Source organism: Lycorma delicatula, chromosome 7 (genome assembly GCF_047948215.1).
Source record: "Lycorma delicatula isolate Av1 chromosome 7, ASM4794821v1, whole genome shotgun sequence".
Lineage (NCBI taxonomy): Eukaryota > Metazoa > Arthropoda > Insecta > Hemiptera > Fulgoridae > Lycorma > Lycorma delicatula.
The window spans coordinates 54,374,881-54,390,899 of NC_134461.1; the positions used below are offsets into that span (position 1 = coordinate 54,374,881).

The 16,019-nt window shown below is 30.2% G+C and overlaps 1 protein-coding gene and 1 long non-coding RNA gene across 5 annotated transcripts in view; one reads left to right on the forward strand and one right to left on the reverse strand.

Moving 5' to 3' along the window:
* Positions 1 to 16,019, forward strand: part of LOC142327601 (uncharacterized) — a 342,500-nt gene that overhangs the window by 54,787 nt on the left and 271,694 nt on the right. The gene's annotated exons all lie outside the window — the stretch shown is intronic.
* Positions 9,439 to 16,019, reverse strand: part of LOC142327603 (uncharacterized) — a 383,769-nt gene continuing 377,188 nt past the window's right edge. Inside the window, exon 3 of the long non-coding RNA XR_012757025.1 lies at positions 9,439 to 9,505. This is a non-coding gene — a long non-coding RNA (uncharacterized LOC142327603). The remainder of the gene's footprint in view (positions 9,506 to 16,019) is intronic.

The window sequence follows — 16,019 nt, forward strand, 5'->3', positions numbered from 1 at the left end:
CTGGAGAAAACTATAAACTTCATTTACTCATACATATCATCCTCTGAAGTATTATCTGAACGGTAATTACCGGTGGCTAAACAGGAAAAAGAAAGATCATTCCATGTAAGTTTTAAATTTTAAGTAAAATTTTGGAAACAGTTCTTGAGCGTAATTTTTTTCTCAGTCTTTGTCAACTAATAATGTGCTTTTCCTTAATATTTATTTTTAATTCAACAATTTTATGTTTCTCATGATAAATAATTTTTGAAAAATATGATTTTGTTAAAAGTTGAACGAAATAAAAATTTTAATTAGTTTTGATAATGGTCATGAAAAACCAGCCATTTAAATAATTATATTACTGTCGAATAAAAATTATTTTAGTGCGTATATACGGACTGTTCCGGGACGTATTCCCTAAACTTCAGCTGCTAATTTTGGACACCAAAATTGAGCAAAAAATTTCGTATCGACATCAGTTCTATTTTGCTTTAATTTCCTTCTCAACGCCATTTTGTGTTTTTCAACACAAATATTATTTCTCAGTAACGGGTTAACTTGTTTTAATTAAATTTGTTAAATCTACGACTAGTGTCTTATTCTACAAAATAAAAAATTTGAAAACGTCACGTACAAAAATTCCAAAATGGCGGTCACCTTATTTTTAGTTCCTTGTACAAAGTAAAGGAAGTATTGTGATCACGAAAAATTTCGGTTTTCAGATTTCAACGGAAATATCCATTTTGACCATCCCTGAATCCATTAATAGGCGTAAAAGGAAGTCATGTAGTGTCCACATCAGATTTTTTTATCTTCAATATCTTTGTAATTATTTGTTTGATCAAATTTTTAACAAAAGTAAAATAGGACTTACGTCGGTATAAACGTTTTTCCTTATCTTCATGTCCTGAATCTGCACCTGAAGTTCGGGGAGTTATATATATATATATATATATATATATTAGAATCCCCATCGCAACTTTGCCAACGATATATTAGCCGTTCCCGTCGGGGTCAATTGTTTTTATTTTATGTTTTTTAGTGAAGTAACCAGATATAGGTGCAATCAATCGCGTCGTATATATACAGTAACAGTAGCAGTGTCTGTGTTGACGGGGTGCCGCGGTTTGTAACAACGCAACCCTTAAAAATTAAAATTACAAAAATTCCGAAAACGGATTTTTGATATTTGTCTGAAACCCAAATTTATTAAATATCTCGTTTAGTATAGACGAAAATAGCAAAAATTTCCAATCATTGTTCGTTTTTCTTAGTTACTTTCAAGGTCGAATTTTGAAAAAATTAAAAATTGGGTTTGATAATTGGTAAAGATATTTACATGAAGATTACACACACTTAAAATCAGTTGATATCATTATTTGTAACCGAAAAATTAAAAAAGTTGTCAGATTTCAAGAAAAATTAAAAATCCATTTTAACTCTTTAATATCAGAATTTCAGAAATCAAGAAATCCGTTTTTACTCGTTTAGGTGAAGATTACACACACCAAAATCAAATTGATATCTTTATTCGTAATAGAGAAATTATAAATAATAATACATTTCCATGTTACTCTACTTTAACTCTTTAAACTCGAAATTTCAAAAACTTCTTACACCGCAAGAAGAACGTGTATGTAAATTTTCATCAATTTATCTCAGTAGTTTTTGAAATGAGTGTTGATTATGAATTACTCCCGATATGTTTTACATACTCGTGTATATATATATATATATATATATATATATATATATATATATTTATACATATATATATATATATATATATTTATACATTATAATTCTAAAAAATGCCCCTAGGGATACTTAAAATTGTATTACATTTTAAATTACGACAAATTTCCGACAGAATTTCTCGTTATAAAGTTATAAAGGAAATCTAGTAAGTGGAATCAAAGTTTACTATTTTCAGTATTGGTTTCTATGACAACATACGAGTACTAAACAAGTTAGGGTGGATTATTTTATAGATGTTACTGATGCAGAAAATTTTTGTCTAGACAATTTTAATCTACTTGTATGTTTATTTATAGCCTTATATTTTTATAACGTCATCTTTATAACAGCTTCTTCTAATGTTATTATCATAATAAAAATATTTCCCTTAAGTTTTTTAATTAATAGATTGTTATCGCATACATTTTTCATTAAATAGAAAAAAAATCCTTCTTATAACTTCATGTTACTATATATATAATTATATATATATATATATATATATATATATATATATATATATATATATAAATTATTATAAGTATTTTATTATTAACGCATTTCTGATTCTTATTTAATCAAATACTCTCTAACTATATGTTGATTATTTCTTTAATTTATAATAATAATAATTTGATCGTTCAGATTTTCTATACGAGTAAATTAACATTTACAAAAATACAATCGAGTTTAAAAAAGTTTTATCCAATTCCTCTTATTACGACTAATTTTTAGTTAGTAGTTAAAAAACTTATTAACAAGTAGGTTCTTTTAACATAAGTTTCTATCATTTCATCCTTTTAATTACTTAATTAAGTTGTGAAGAAAACTTTGTTGTTAAAAAAAAATCATCTTTATGCTTTTGTTCAGATATATTTGAATTCTACAGTAAAATTAAAAAAAAAAAATTATTTCGTAGAATTATATATATTATGTAACCTTAAAACAGGAGTAACACACCCGGTTGTATAAATTGTGAATCCTTTTTTTTTTTTAAAGAGAAAATCTGCTTTAACACCCTTTTCAATTGTTATTTAATTATTCTTCATTATCAGTGTTCACATTTTATTCGGTAAAAATTTATTTTCAGATAAGAAAGAAATCGTAAAAGTACGTATTTAGTCCTTAACTTTAAAAACATAAAAAATTAAATAGATCTTGATTAATTTTACAGTAATTGTTAAATCTTTGTATCTATGTTTTTTTGTAATTTATACTTATATTAAAAAGAGAAGTTTAGATTTTTTTCTGTAAAAAAATTAATAATATTAAAAATGTGGTGGTTTCTATTAAACCACCACATTCTAATGATAAATATTTATCAATTTAAGATTATTCCTTTAAGGTTAATATTTTCAATTTCACATAGGTTTTCAATTCTGTAACCGTCTCTTATTTACCTTTTCATACTAATAGATTAAGGTTTTACGTACTTCAATCTGAAATGATTTTTTTAAAAATTCCTACACTACTGAGTTTTCTATCGCAATCAATTTTGATTACCGAATCATAACTAACACCCGTGAGAGAAGGCACTAAAAGTATTATGATACTTTGATTTCAAAGTTTCTCACGTTTTCCAAGTAAATACAAACCAGTCTTATTAAATGTTATTGGAAATTTACATGGATCCTCTTGTAAGAAACACACAGTTTTTAAATGATTTGTAATTAAATAATTTTCAATCTTACACAGTCCTTAGATTAGATGTGCAATTTAAGAGGATATTTATTAAATTCATTAATTTATTCATTAAATTATTAATCTTTTAAAATAAATTAATGTTTTAGTTAATGTTAACTCAGCAAACAAATTTATACCCAAACTGCAATCTAGCATCCTTTTTGGTCAGAAATTTCACTTTTTCATTATATTTATTCCACACACACACACACACACACACACACACACACACACACACACACACACACACACACACACACACACACACACACACACACACACACACACACACACACACACACACACACACACACACACACACACACACACACACACACACACACACACACACACACACACATAAACAAATAAAAAATAAATAACTGCAGAATAGATGTGGTGACACAGATTCTAATTTTGTTTTACACCATAAAGTACATCTTTTTTAACTGAAAGAAAAATCAAGAAAATTAAATTTTAAAAGGAATAATTTTCAATATGTAAATTGAGGTTTCTTATACTTTTAATAATATTTACATGTAATAACTAATATAGTATTCGATATTTCACAAATTAAATTACGTAATTTATAAAATTACTTATCTTCTATAGAAAAAAAAATGTTTCAAAATATTATGAAAGATGGAATAAGAATAATATTGATCTAATTTTATAAATTTATACGAAAATATAAAAAAAGATTATCTTTGTTATTTATTTTGTAAACATATGAGGAAAAATTGTTTGTCATAAGCCATGAATAAAAATTGATTAATTATTAGAAATAGCTGTAATACACTTTGATTTTTATAAGAATACAGTATCATCACTTTAGATATAATACATACATTTAAAATTATCTTTTTTTATATATTTTATGTCTATAAAGGCTGATACATCAATTTTTATTGGATGTCATCCAATACCGAAGTATATATCTTATGTTGCGTGTTTCACTGTATGATATTGATGCATGCATATTGTATTAATATATGTGACATTATATAAGAGTGACGTACTCAAACGTACATCAGTTAGATATATATATATATATATATATATATATATATATATATATATAAAACTAAAAACTCATATGTGTCTTTACATAAAAAGAAGGATCAGTACAGTAACATTTGTTCCAGGTCAGGATCATAGAGAGAAAATATTTAAAATTTTATGTATGAATGTAATGCAGAAATTTTTAATTTCAGTATATAGAATTTATATATTAATTTTTAATATAAATTTAAGGTCAGAAAAATATTAGTAGCAATTATTAAAATTATAAATCTTGCATTCGTTTCATAATATATAAATCATATAAACTGTATCACAACTATAACAGTTGCATGCGATACCGAGTAAACGTTACTCCAAAAATTGATTGTATAGCTATTACAAACATCCAATGCCAGGCTTAATATAGAAGGTGAGGAGTGAAGTAATTACTAACCTGAATATATATCACTATAATAAGCTCGTTGGAATTGATGAGATATTCAGCTTAGTAAATACTTCACTCTGTTTACCACAATTAACATAACAATGCATAATAAACACAATTAGTCTCAGAGAACAACTCGGATTTTGTATATTAACTGCTTTACATGAATCACATGTATAAGAAAAACTGGGTCAGATAGTGAAAAACAACAAGTTAATTCACCTCTTCTTTATGAAATAATGCATATTATATAGATTGTCTCAACCTCAGGAATTATATATATCTGCATATGTTTAAATATATATGTAAAATATTACGTAATGTACAACTACTTCCAGTAATTGTGGAGAATAATAGACTTTGCTTATTTAAGATGGAATGTAATAATTTGAGTTCTTCAACATATTAATATTAATTAATAAAGTAAGAATACTTATTTTACAAACAAAGCAAAAAAACAGCATCACCGATCGAAATTATTCTATTATGGTTTAATTGGTGCCAAATGTATTCTTGGAATATTATATTTGTTAATATTTTTATTTTATGTTGAATCATAGTTTATAATTTTCATCTTAAATATTTCATTTGATTCTAAATAAAATAGTATATACCATATTTACAAATTTTATACATTCTACATTACGTCATTCTAAAAAACAACTTCCAATCCCTATTTTAAAAAAAAAAAAAAGAAAAAAAACATTACTTATAACGTAATCTCTTAAAGATATCTTAGCTAACTTTTAAAAGTAAATAAATATATTTTTTTAACCTCTAAAAAACCTTGGATAACTTTAAAACTAAATCATTCTTTTTTATTATTGTGAACAATAAATTTGTAACGTAAGATTTCCGTCATTCTGAAAAAATAAAAATATAAAGATTACTGTTTCATAACTAAATGAAAGGAAATTTAACGCAAAATTTCATAAAATTAGGGGAACGGATTTTATTGTAACAACGTCAAAAACAGAGAGATGTCTCGTTTCGCTCTGTTAATATCAATTTCCTAAAATAACTAACCGTACATTAAATAAATTACATCACACAATACAAAAAACAGTATTTAGATAACAATTTTAAGTTTCTACAATCTATCTAGATGGAAAATTAAGATTAAATAAAGGCAAAGTCGTGTCATGTAACATTCACAATGAGGTAACATTCCCACAGGTTCACCTCGATGGTGTTTTCATGCTGTAGGCTCAAAGGTTACAATACCTCGGTCTTCATCTTTATCGTTGTCTGATGTGAAAAATTCAAGCAAGGTAAAAGAGAAACCACTCGCGCCACGACCGTCCTCCGTGACGCGAGTGGTAGGATCTCGTCCTTTCATCCGGAGGTCCCGGGTTCGAATCCCGGTAAGGCATGGCATTTTCGCATACGCTACAAATCATCCTCTGAAGCATGCCTAACGTTGGACCCGGAAATTAAAGAAAAAAAAGAAAATAAAAAGGTAAAAGAGAAAACAACTGAATAATTAGTTAAAGGAATGTATGCTTGCTGCGCAGGTAATAACAATTTTCACAATCTAACAAGCAGTTGTTGTATACGACTATTCTGAAACCGGTTTGGGATCCAGCACAAGCAGCACTAATATTGAAATAATACAGCGATTCCAAAACAAATAACTAAGAAACATAAAAGAAGCGGATTGGTTCGTAGGAAACAGTGAGATCCATGAATGTCTGGGTTTATCGTATGATGGAGAAGAAATACAGCGATTCAGAACAAAGTATAAACTGCGGCAAAACAACCACACGAATTTTTTTTTCTGCTTGATGATATCACCAAAAAAGCTCATAGCTTTTTATGTTAATTTAATTTTTTATGTTAATGGAATTTTATAGTGTATGAAAAATGCCATGCCTGACCAGGTTTGGAACCCGATACCTCCGGATGAAAGGCCGAGACGTTACCGTTCCGCCACGAAGATTGGCTATTATTTAGCTATTAACAACCTTCTAGACGATACTGAAGACGTTTGAAGGCAAAACAACATGTTGGACCTTGGTGACGTCATGTGATTTGAGTTTGTGCTGCATCATTTTAGTGTTTCCCATCATATTGTAACAAGACCGATATAACGGACCTGAATAACGGATTTCTACCAATTAAGAAGAAAGTAGTACAAAATATAATAATGGGAGGAATCCAGAAAGGGCTAAAAGTAACCCTTTTAGTAAAGGTATCAGGCCCGTTTAACAATCGTTATTCATAATATTACCCACTGACACATCTAAAACAGATGTTGTTCAATGAGAAGAGTTACCGGACCAGGGTAGGAATTTCATGGTAATATGTAAGGGCGGACGATCATTCTCACACTTGGAGTTAGGTCCAATCCGGCAGCTAAAGAGGATAGGAGTATAAATGCTCCGGTGAAAAACAGTGCTAAGATGAGTTCTGAGAGATGTCACTCTGCGAGAAGTCAGTCTGCGAGGAGGGTCTGCAAAGTCTGTCCGCGAGAGAGTGCTACGATAGAGTTCTAAGCGAAAAATTATACGATTATGAAGAGAAAGTATTCTGCGAGGAGGACAGTGAAGAAGCGAATTTCTAGTGTGTACAAAGTTCAACGCGATAAGGTGACGTCACAAGTAATTTCACTACATGAAAACAAGAAGTGGTTCGGCGAGTTACTGTTAGACTTAAGTGAAGGAGATAATGTACTCAATTTCATTCATAAATTATTAGGGTAGTTATATTTGTGAACACCAAAGGTATTTGCACTGAAAGAACGTCTAACACGTGTCTTATCTGTTGTAATATTGTTGTTAATACAAAACTAGTGGTAAAAAGTATTAAGACTAGCGGTCATGCTAATCTCTTTTGTCAATGGAACTGAATTCTGCTTTTCAATATTTAACCACCTGTAAATAAATCCTGACGATTACTTTAAATTCTGTTTTTTATATAATCACTGTTTATTAAGATTATTATTATTGCGGTTGTGGTTATTATGATTTTTTTATTACAGACATCTATTATTATTATTGTTTGCTGCTGTCGTTATTGTTATTGTCGTGAGTTGTTTATTATTGCCGTTTATTGTTATTATTATTATTGTTATTATTGATTGGCCTTATACTAAACTAATAAACTTAAAATAATAAATTATAATTACATAAATGCTGTCAAATGTCAATTTCCCAATATCCTGATTGAGCCGCGAACACACGACAATATCATTATTTCACATCGTTCAGCTTTAGTTTATTATTCTTTCGCTATTAATTTTAGTTTTATTTTAATTTTTTCTCTCAGTTTTTCTATTAATTCATTCACTATTTTTGTTTTATATACAAATATTAGTATGTAATATTTGAGAAGCTTCAATGGAAGCCCCTCTGGTTGTGACTGTATGTGATTATATTTATTTATGGTTTCTGTAATATGAAAATGATTATAAATCCCAATTTGAGGAAAATACAGTGAAAAGATTTTGAAGAAAACATGTAGCGACTTTTGTTCACTTTGGTAAAATTCTGAGGATATTAAGTTCTACTGGTTTAATAAACACTTAAAAAATAATAATTAGAATTTTAGATGACCAGCACTGTGTTAAGTTGGTAAATTATATCACGGTTGCTTCAAAGGAGAAACGATAATGAGTTAACAAAATAATTTTTTTAAATTTAAATAAACCTGTATTTTTAAGTATCTAGGAAAGAAACTAATTTATATTAAATAATTAAGGTATTTATTATTTATATATTTATTACAAAAAACATTCTTATATCAAAATTCACAGATATGATTTAGATATGAAATGTGCTCGTATCTTAATTTTATTCAAGTTCTACCTATGTTTACGTTAATTTTATTAATTAATCACATTTAGTTTACCAATGAAATTATCCATAGATGTCATAATTAATTAATAAACAAAAAAATTAATTACATCTTTATTTTGTAAATACATTATTACAAAATGAATATGTAGTTTAGAGATTTTAAAAATTCTTACTGGCAGAATACAATAATTTTTTTCTTTTTTTGCTTGATTATATCGCCACATAAGCTTGAAGCTTGTGCGTGGGATATCGAATTTTGTAGCGTGAAAAATATCAAGCCTGACCTAGAATCGAACCCAGGACCACTGGATGAAAGGCCGAGACGCCACCACTCGCTCCACAGAGGCCGACAAAAGAAAAACATTCCTGCTGGCATCTTCCAGAGTAGCCACATTGCTTGCTTCACAAGCCATTTCAATTTCATAGACTAGTTCCACTAGTGACCGTGACTTCTTACTGAAAACTTCCTCCGTGATGGTCCCTCACAAATAAAAATCTACGGGGTTTAAATCAGGGGGAGTCCTATTGAACGTCCCAGATATTTGTAAATGGATGAAATAACAGATTATAAATGAGTTTTTTTTTAAATTTTAAAGCTGTTATGATAAATACCTATATTTTCTGTTTTATATTATGAAACGTCACAGACAATATCCTTATTGCATCGTTTGCCGACGTCATGGCAATCGTGGCTAACGATGATGATTCAACTCAAGCCTCGATTAAGTTGTAATCTGGGTTGGTGGTACTAGCTGAGTGGTTGAAGTAATGGAAAATAAAGATCAATTGACTCACCTGACATTCACAATGAGAAGAGAATCTCCAAGAATCCAGTTAGAAGGAGGTTACATCTCGCGAACTGAAAACATATAAAAGTGAATATCTATTTAGGTATTCAATTATATCGTCATTAACATGCAAGGTTCATTAAGGAAAAAAGAAAACAAATAGATATAAAATTTAAGGAGCTAAGCTACACTAATTACTAGGCAAGAAATTGGAACTACCTCTATCTAACAAGGTAATTCTGTACAAAGTGATTCTAAAACCGATTTTGACAGACGGAATCCAACTCTGAGGTGCGGTAATTACCCCAGAGTATTCAGCGTTTTCTGAATAAAATTTTTAGATATATAGAGGCACTATAGTTCGTTCGTACGGAACAACAAAATTCATGAATACTTAGGATTACTATATGTTCGAGAGGATGTCGATCGATTTGCAACTAATTACAAAGTTAGAGTTAACGACCACGTAAATTATCTAGCTGTTAACCTCTTAAACAGTGTAAACATGTAAGGCGATGTAAACATGTACCTCTTAAACATGTAAGGCGATTAAAGCGAGTACATATATTGGACCAAGAAACGTAATAGTCATAATACTCAGAACCAGTATCACTCAGGATAGTGATATTTTTTGTAGTGATCTACAAAAAATAATGTCCTGATCAAAAACTAATCGGACATATATTCACGAGAAAGGACGAGCAAGTCTTACGAGTGGTTCTGAAGAACCTACATTTTTAAATCCCGACCCACATCATCAAGAGTAAAATTGAAGTACAAGGACGTAAGGTACGAAGTACGATAAACGCTCGTCACCGTGTGATAAAAAACCATTGTCAATATTCTTTTTAAACCTTGAGCCCAATAAGAACAAAAATAAGATTATATTCAAAATAAAAAAAATCGAGAACTGTACCCTCACATCTGAGACACCCAGAGAAGCTCCCGGTCTGGTCCAGTGCATTAAATGTCAACAATACGGATATATGAAAAATAACTCTCAAAACTATCTAGCTGTTACCCTTCTAGATGATGAGGAAGACGTAAGGCGATTAAAGCAGGTTCATGTATTGGATCTTGGAACCTTAAGTTGTGCATCATCCAAGTATTTATGATTATGATCATTTATGTTGCTAATGTTATTTGTTCCTATGTTACTATTACTCTTTTTATGTTGTAGTTTTATTCGTGGTATTAGACATTATTATGATTTCTGGTTCATTACTGGCTTAATTTTATCAATGTTTACGCTTTCTTTGATTTACTGTTGATGTCTAGAATATAATTTCGGTATTCGAAGGGAAACATCTAAACCAAAAATTTACGAAAATTGTAAATATAGTTTAAGATCCAAAAAAAAAAACATTGAATCTTACATTAATTTGAATCTGTTATATATTAGAAAACTGTTATTATTTTTTTTATTTAAATGTAAGAAATTTTATGTTTTAATTTTTTTTTGTATGCACCATTTCTTATTCCCCCCCCCTCCACCGGAGCTGGACACATAACTAAGTCTTACCACAGCTCCAGGGGGTGTCTTCGCCTCAAACTGCCTCGTCGAGAACTAATGTTTCCTCCAGGCAGCGGGGACTCGGTCTTTTAGTGATATGTCATGCCTTTTAGTGATGTCATGAGAAGATACCAAGGGGGTCCCCTCACCAGGACTCCGGTCTTTACGACATGGCACTAGTGAGGAACCCGAATTACGGTCTTAATGATTACGGTCTTAATTACGGTCTTTCACACCAATTTGAAGCCACGTGGGGGTCCCCGCCCACTTATCGTGGGTGGAACAACTAAGCTACCCACCTCTCCTGGACGAGGCTGTCCCAACCCTAAAATCATTCCAACAGTGAAGATGAAAGGATACATTTCTGGGTGCCGGCCCTGCAGCCACGACCGCCAAGAGCGATCCCACGGGTATTGCAGTGCGAACACTTAGCCTCCGCTGGACAGTCCTTACGGAGATGCACCTCACCACCACAATTGAAACATCTTTCCCTTGTATCAGGACCGCCATAGGTCCCCCACCCCGTCCAGTGCCCTATATCCCAACATCGATTGCAACATTCTTCTATGGAACTACTGGACACTCGACAAGACACCCATCCGACTCTAATTCAGCCAACCTTCAATAATTCTGTCGCCAGCAGAGGAGGGACCGCCACCGTTGCCACTTTTGTTTCGCCGTATGACAGTCTTATCTTTTAAATTTAAAACTGTTTATTGTTACTTAAGTATTTTGTGTTTTTTATTTTGTAATTACATAAATAATTTCAAGAATACTCTTGCTTTAAAATGTAAACTGTATATGAGAGTTACAAGTATTATTCATTCATAGAATAAATGAAACGTAACTAGTCAGATACTCTGAACAATTCATAGGATTATCTGTACCTGTATCTAACTTAAATTCATATAACTTACATTATAAAACTTAATTCATGATATAACAGATATGTTATATGTTCGAACAATGAATTAATTCTATTTTACGTTATTATTTTAACTGCAATAAATCATTAACAACAAAACTGATGACGACAGTACATAGCTACAAATAAATAACAAAGGTAAATTCTACATCAGAAAATCGTAGCTGCGATACATATATTGTAATAAGATAAATTCAATTATTCATTAATTTATTTCTGCTAAAATGATAGAATATTGTTAAATAAACAAGTGAAATATGGACAATTAACTGTAAAATACAAAGCAAATGAACTCCTAAAACCAGTTTTAACGTTGTTAATTATTTAAAATAAAACACATTATAAAACGAATAGTTAATTAATATAAAACAGAAAGAGACAATTTATGTAAATTTAATAGAAAACAGGATTACACGCAGATTAAAATAAATTTATATACATCTCTTTATGGGAATTTGAAAATTAAACAGAGGATAGAAATAAAACGCTGACTGATACTAAACTGAATGAATAGAAAACTTTGTATTTTATTTTTACTTAATTCATGTTTTATACGAAGAAAAAGAATAAAAAATAAATGAGAGAAATGTCAAGAAGAATTTACAAATTAAAAAAAGAGAGTGGGGAACAGATGACAAGGTAAGACAAATGATTTTAATAACTGTGACAGTTAGTAACGACTTTTAAAATACATCACAACAATAAATATACAGTACAGTATTTTTTTTATAAAATAAAAATTAAATACTGTAATAACTTATAAACTTTAAATGAAGTTTTTTTTTATAAATACATAGTATACAAGAGATAAATATAAAAAATTAAAAAAACATGACTGCAAAAAAAAACATTGCTGACAAACATTGCCCTTTAATATACGATATTTTCTAATACAGGATAATTGAAGAGCGTGCGGGTAAAAATTTTGCGTATATTTTTTTCAATTTTTTCAAATTTTTTTAACATATACACACACACACACACATATATATATATATATATTTGAATTCAATATATTAAAATACAAGTTGGAAAGTTGTCACCACCATTTCAAGATTTCTAAGACATATGAGCAAAGTCAATCCACTGATCAGCCACGTACGAAACGATAATGTTTCGTACCTGCTGGCATCGTTCTTCATCAATGAATAAGTGAAAAGCAAGTGCTCGGAACAGGCATGCACCACCTCCTTTGATAGGTTTAACTGTTTGGGTTATTACCGTGTCGTTGACAGTTATCTTTTCAATTGACATGTTTATTAACTTTTTGAAACACTACACTAACCTGTTGATTCATAAAAAATCATATGACTTCTTTTTCTTAATTGTTTATAAACGATCGGTAGGAAGAAGCAACACTAACAAATTAGAGCCAGAAGAAATAAACAATAAATAAGAATATTAGTAATAACTTAAAATTAAAATTAAAAATTAAATTATTAATAAATTTTACTACCGTAATCGCTAACATGTACAGGAACCAAACAGCAATAGTAATAATTGAAGAACATAAGAAAGAAGCCGTAATAAGAAAGGGAGTCCGACAAGGATGTTCCCTATCTCTGTTACTTTTTAATCTTTACATGGATCTAGCAGTTAATTATGTTAAAGAACAATTTAGATTCGGAGTAACAGTACAAGGTGAAAAGATAAAGATGCTACGATTTGCTGATGATATAGTAATTCTAGCCGAGAATAAAAAGGATTTAGAAGAAACAATGAACGGCATAGATGAAGTCCTACGTAAGAACTATCGCGTGAAAATAAACAAGAACAAAACAAAAGTAATGAAATGTAGTAGAAATAACAAAGATGGACCACTGAATGTGAAAATAGGAGGAGAAAAGATTATGGAGGTAGAAGAATTTTGTTATTTGGGAAGTAGAATTACTAAAGATGGATGAAGCAGGAGCGATATAAAATGCCGAATAGCACAAGCTAAACGAGCCTTCAGTAAGAAATATAATTTGTTTACATCAAAAATTAAGTTAAATGTCAGGAAAAGATTTTTGAAAGTATATGTTTGGAGTGTCGCTTTATATGGAAGTGAAACTTGGGCAATCGGAGTATCTGAGAAGAAAAGATTAGAAGCTTTTGAAAAGTAGTGCTATAGGAGAATGTTAAAAATCAGATGGGTGGATAAAGTAACAAATGAAGAGATATTGCGACAAATAGATGAAGAAAGAAGCATTTGGAAAAATATAGTTAAAAGAAGAGGCAGACTTATAGGCCACATACTAAGGCATCCTGGAATAGTCGCTTTAATATTGGAAGGACAGGTAGAAGGAAAAAATTGTGTAGGCAGGCCACGTTTGGAATATGTAAAACAAATTGTTAGGGATGTAGGATGTAGAGGGTATACTGAAATGAAACGACTAGCACTAGATAGGGAATCTTGGAGAGCTGCATCAAACCAGTCAAATGACTGAAGACAAAAAAAACTACCGTAATCCATTCATTCAATATCGATTGATCTTAAAACACAAATAAATCGATATTGAAAATACTATCGATTATTCATTTGCACCCCTTAAAATCATTTATTTGAACCCCTTAATATCAAAATTTCGCAAAATCCTTTCTTAATGCGCGCCTACTTAAAGATACAAAGGTACCCTGAAATTTTCAAGTCTCTACCTATAATAGTTTTGGCTGTACGTCGATTAGTCAGTCAGTCAGGACATTCTCTTTTATACATAGAGATTCGAATTTAATATATTAAATCCCATTTTAGTATAAACAACCTTCACACCTTGAAATACGAGAAAAAACAACTTTTAAACAAAAACATAAAATAAAGTAAAAAATTAAAAATTCGAAAATTATCTTTCTGCTGATACACGTTGTTTCATAAATATATACATATTTATCTATCCTATGACACTCCCGGTAACGTAAGGATTCCAACCCGGGGCTCTTATATCTAAATCGATTTAGCCGTTGTGCTACGTGGGAACTAACATACATACACCCTAAATACATTACACTCCTTTTTGGGCAAAAAAAATATACATTCCAGTAGAACTATACAACCCATTTTAAATGAATATTTTATTTAGTTAAAAACATTAGTGTAAAAATAGATTTTTAGTTTTATTAAAGAATAAATTTCAACGTGAGAATGTGTGTAGATAGTAATAGATGGGTAGTGAATGGTTTAGCTTAAAACGAGAAAATAAAGTGAACTGGATTGGCAGGAAAGGATGGACAGTCTTATTTAAATGAACAGGTCTGATTGAGTACTTGCTGCCACATTTCTGTTTAAACGTCATTAACTTTAATAGCCATCATGAATTTATATTAATTATATTAATTTAATTTACATTGCATTTTATATGTAAAATTTTTTTTTTTTTTTTAAATTTAACTTATGGAAAATAATATATTATTATTAATAATAAATCAGAGATTTATATTTTATGATTATGAGATTTTATATTTGTAAGAATTTCTATTAATAAGAACTACCGTGCGATACGATCGAAAAACTTCATTTAAATCGGTATAAATATAATTATTCCAGTCGATTACTATATTCAAACCTATGCCACATTCACGGTGACCCTTGAACAAGTGTTCAAGAAACACTTGTTAGTTCGAACGCCCAACTATTTAGAAAACGTACCACAAATTAATATCTCGAAACTGATCTCATCATCGTTTTCTAGGTCGACCCACATTTCTTCTTCCGCGGGGTATATAATTGTAGAATAATATAAATCTTTCACTCTGCATTCTATCGACTTGTGTTTTCCAATTCTCTCTTAGTGCTTTAATCCTTCCATTTAATTTAAATATATTCATATTATTCTTTATTTCACTATTTCTTTTCCTTTCGTTCAAACGATATCCAGCAACACTCCTTAAAAGCCCATCTCCCGCCTGCGGAGGAGGATTAACAGCCTCACGATGGAAGCACGGCAGCAAGAATGGCACGCCACGACTAAGGGAAGATCCTTGTATAAGTTTATACAAGATTTGGGGGGATGGTATGGCTCTCCTTCGTTTTTAAGGGCAACGGGAGCCCTAGTGCTCTCCAACCATATAAATTTAAACCAATATTTGTTTCCGTTCCGCCTGGCAGGTGATGATCTGTGCGTCTGCGTGGAGGTTCAGTCAAACGAACGAACACATGATGTTCGACTGC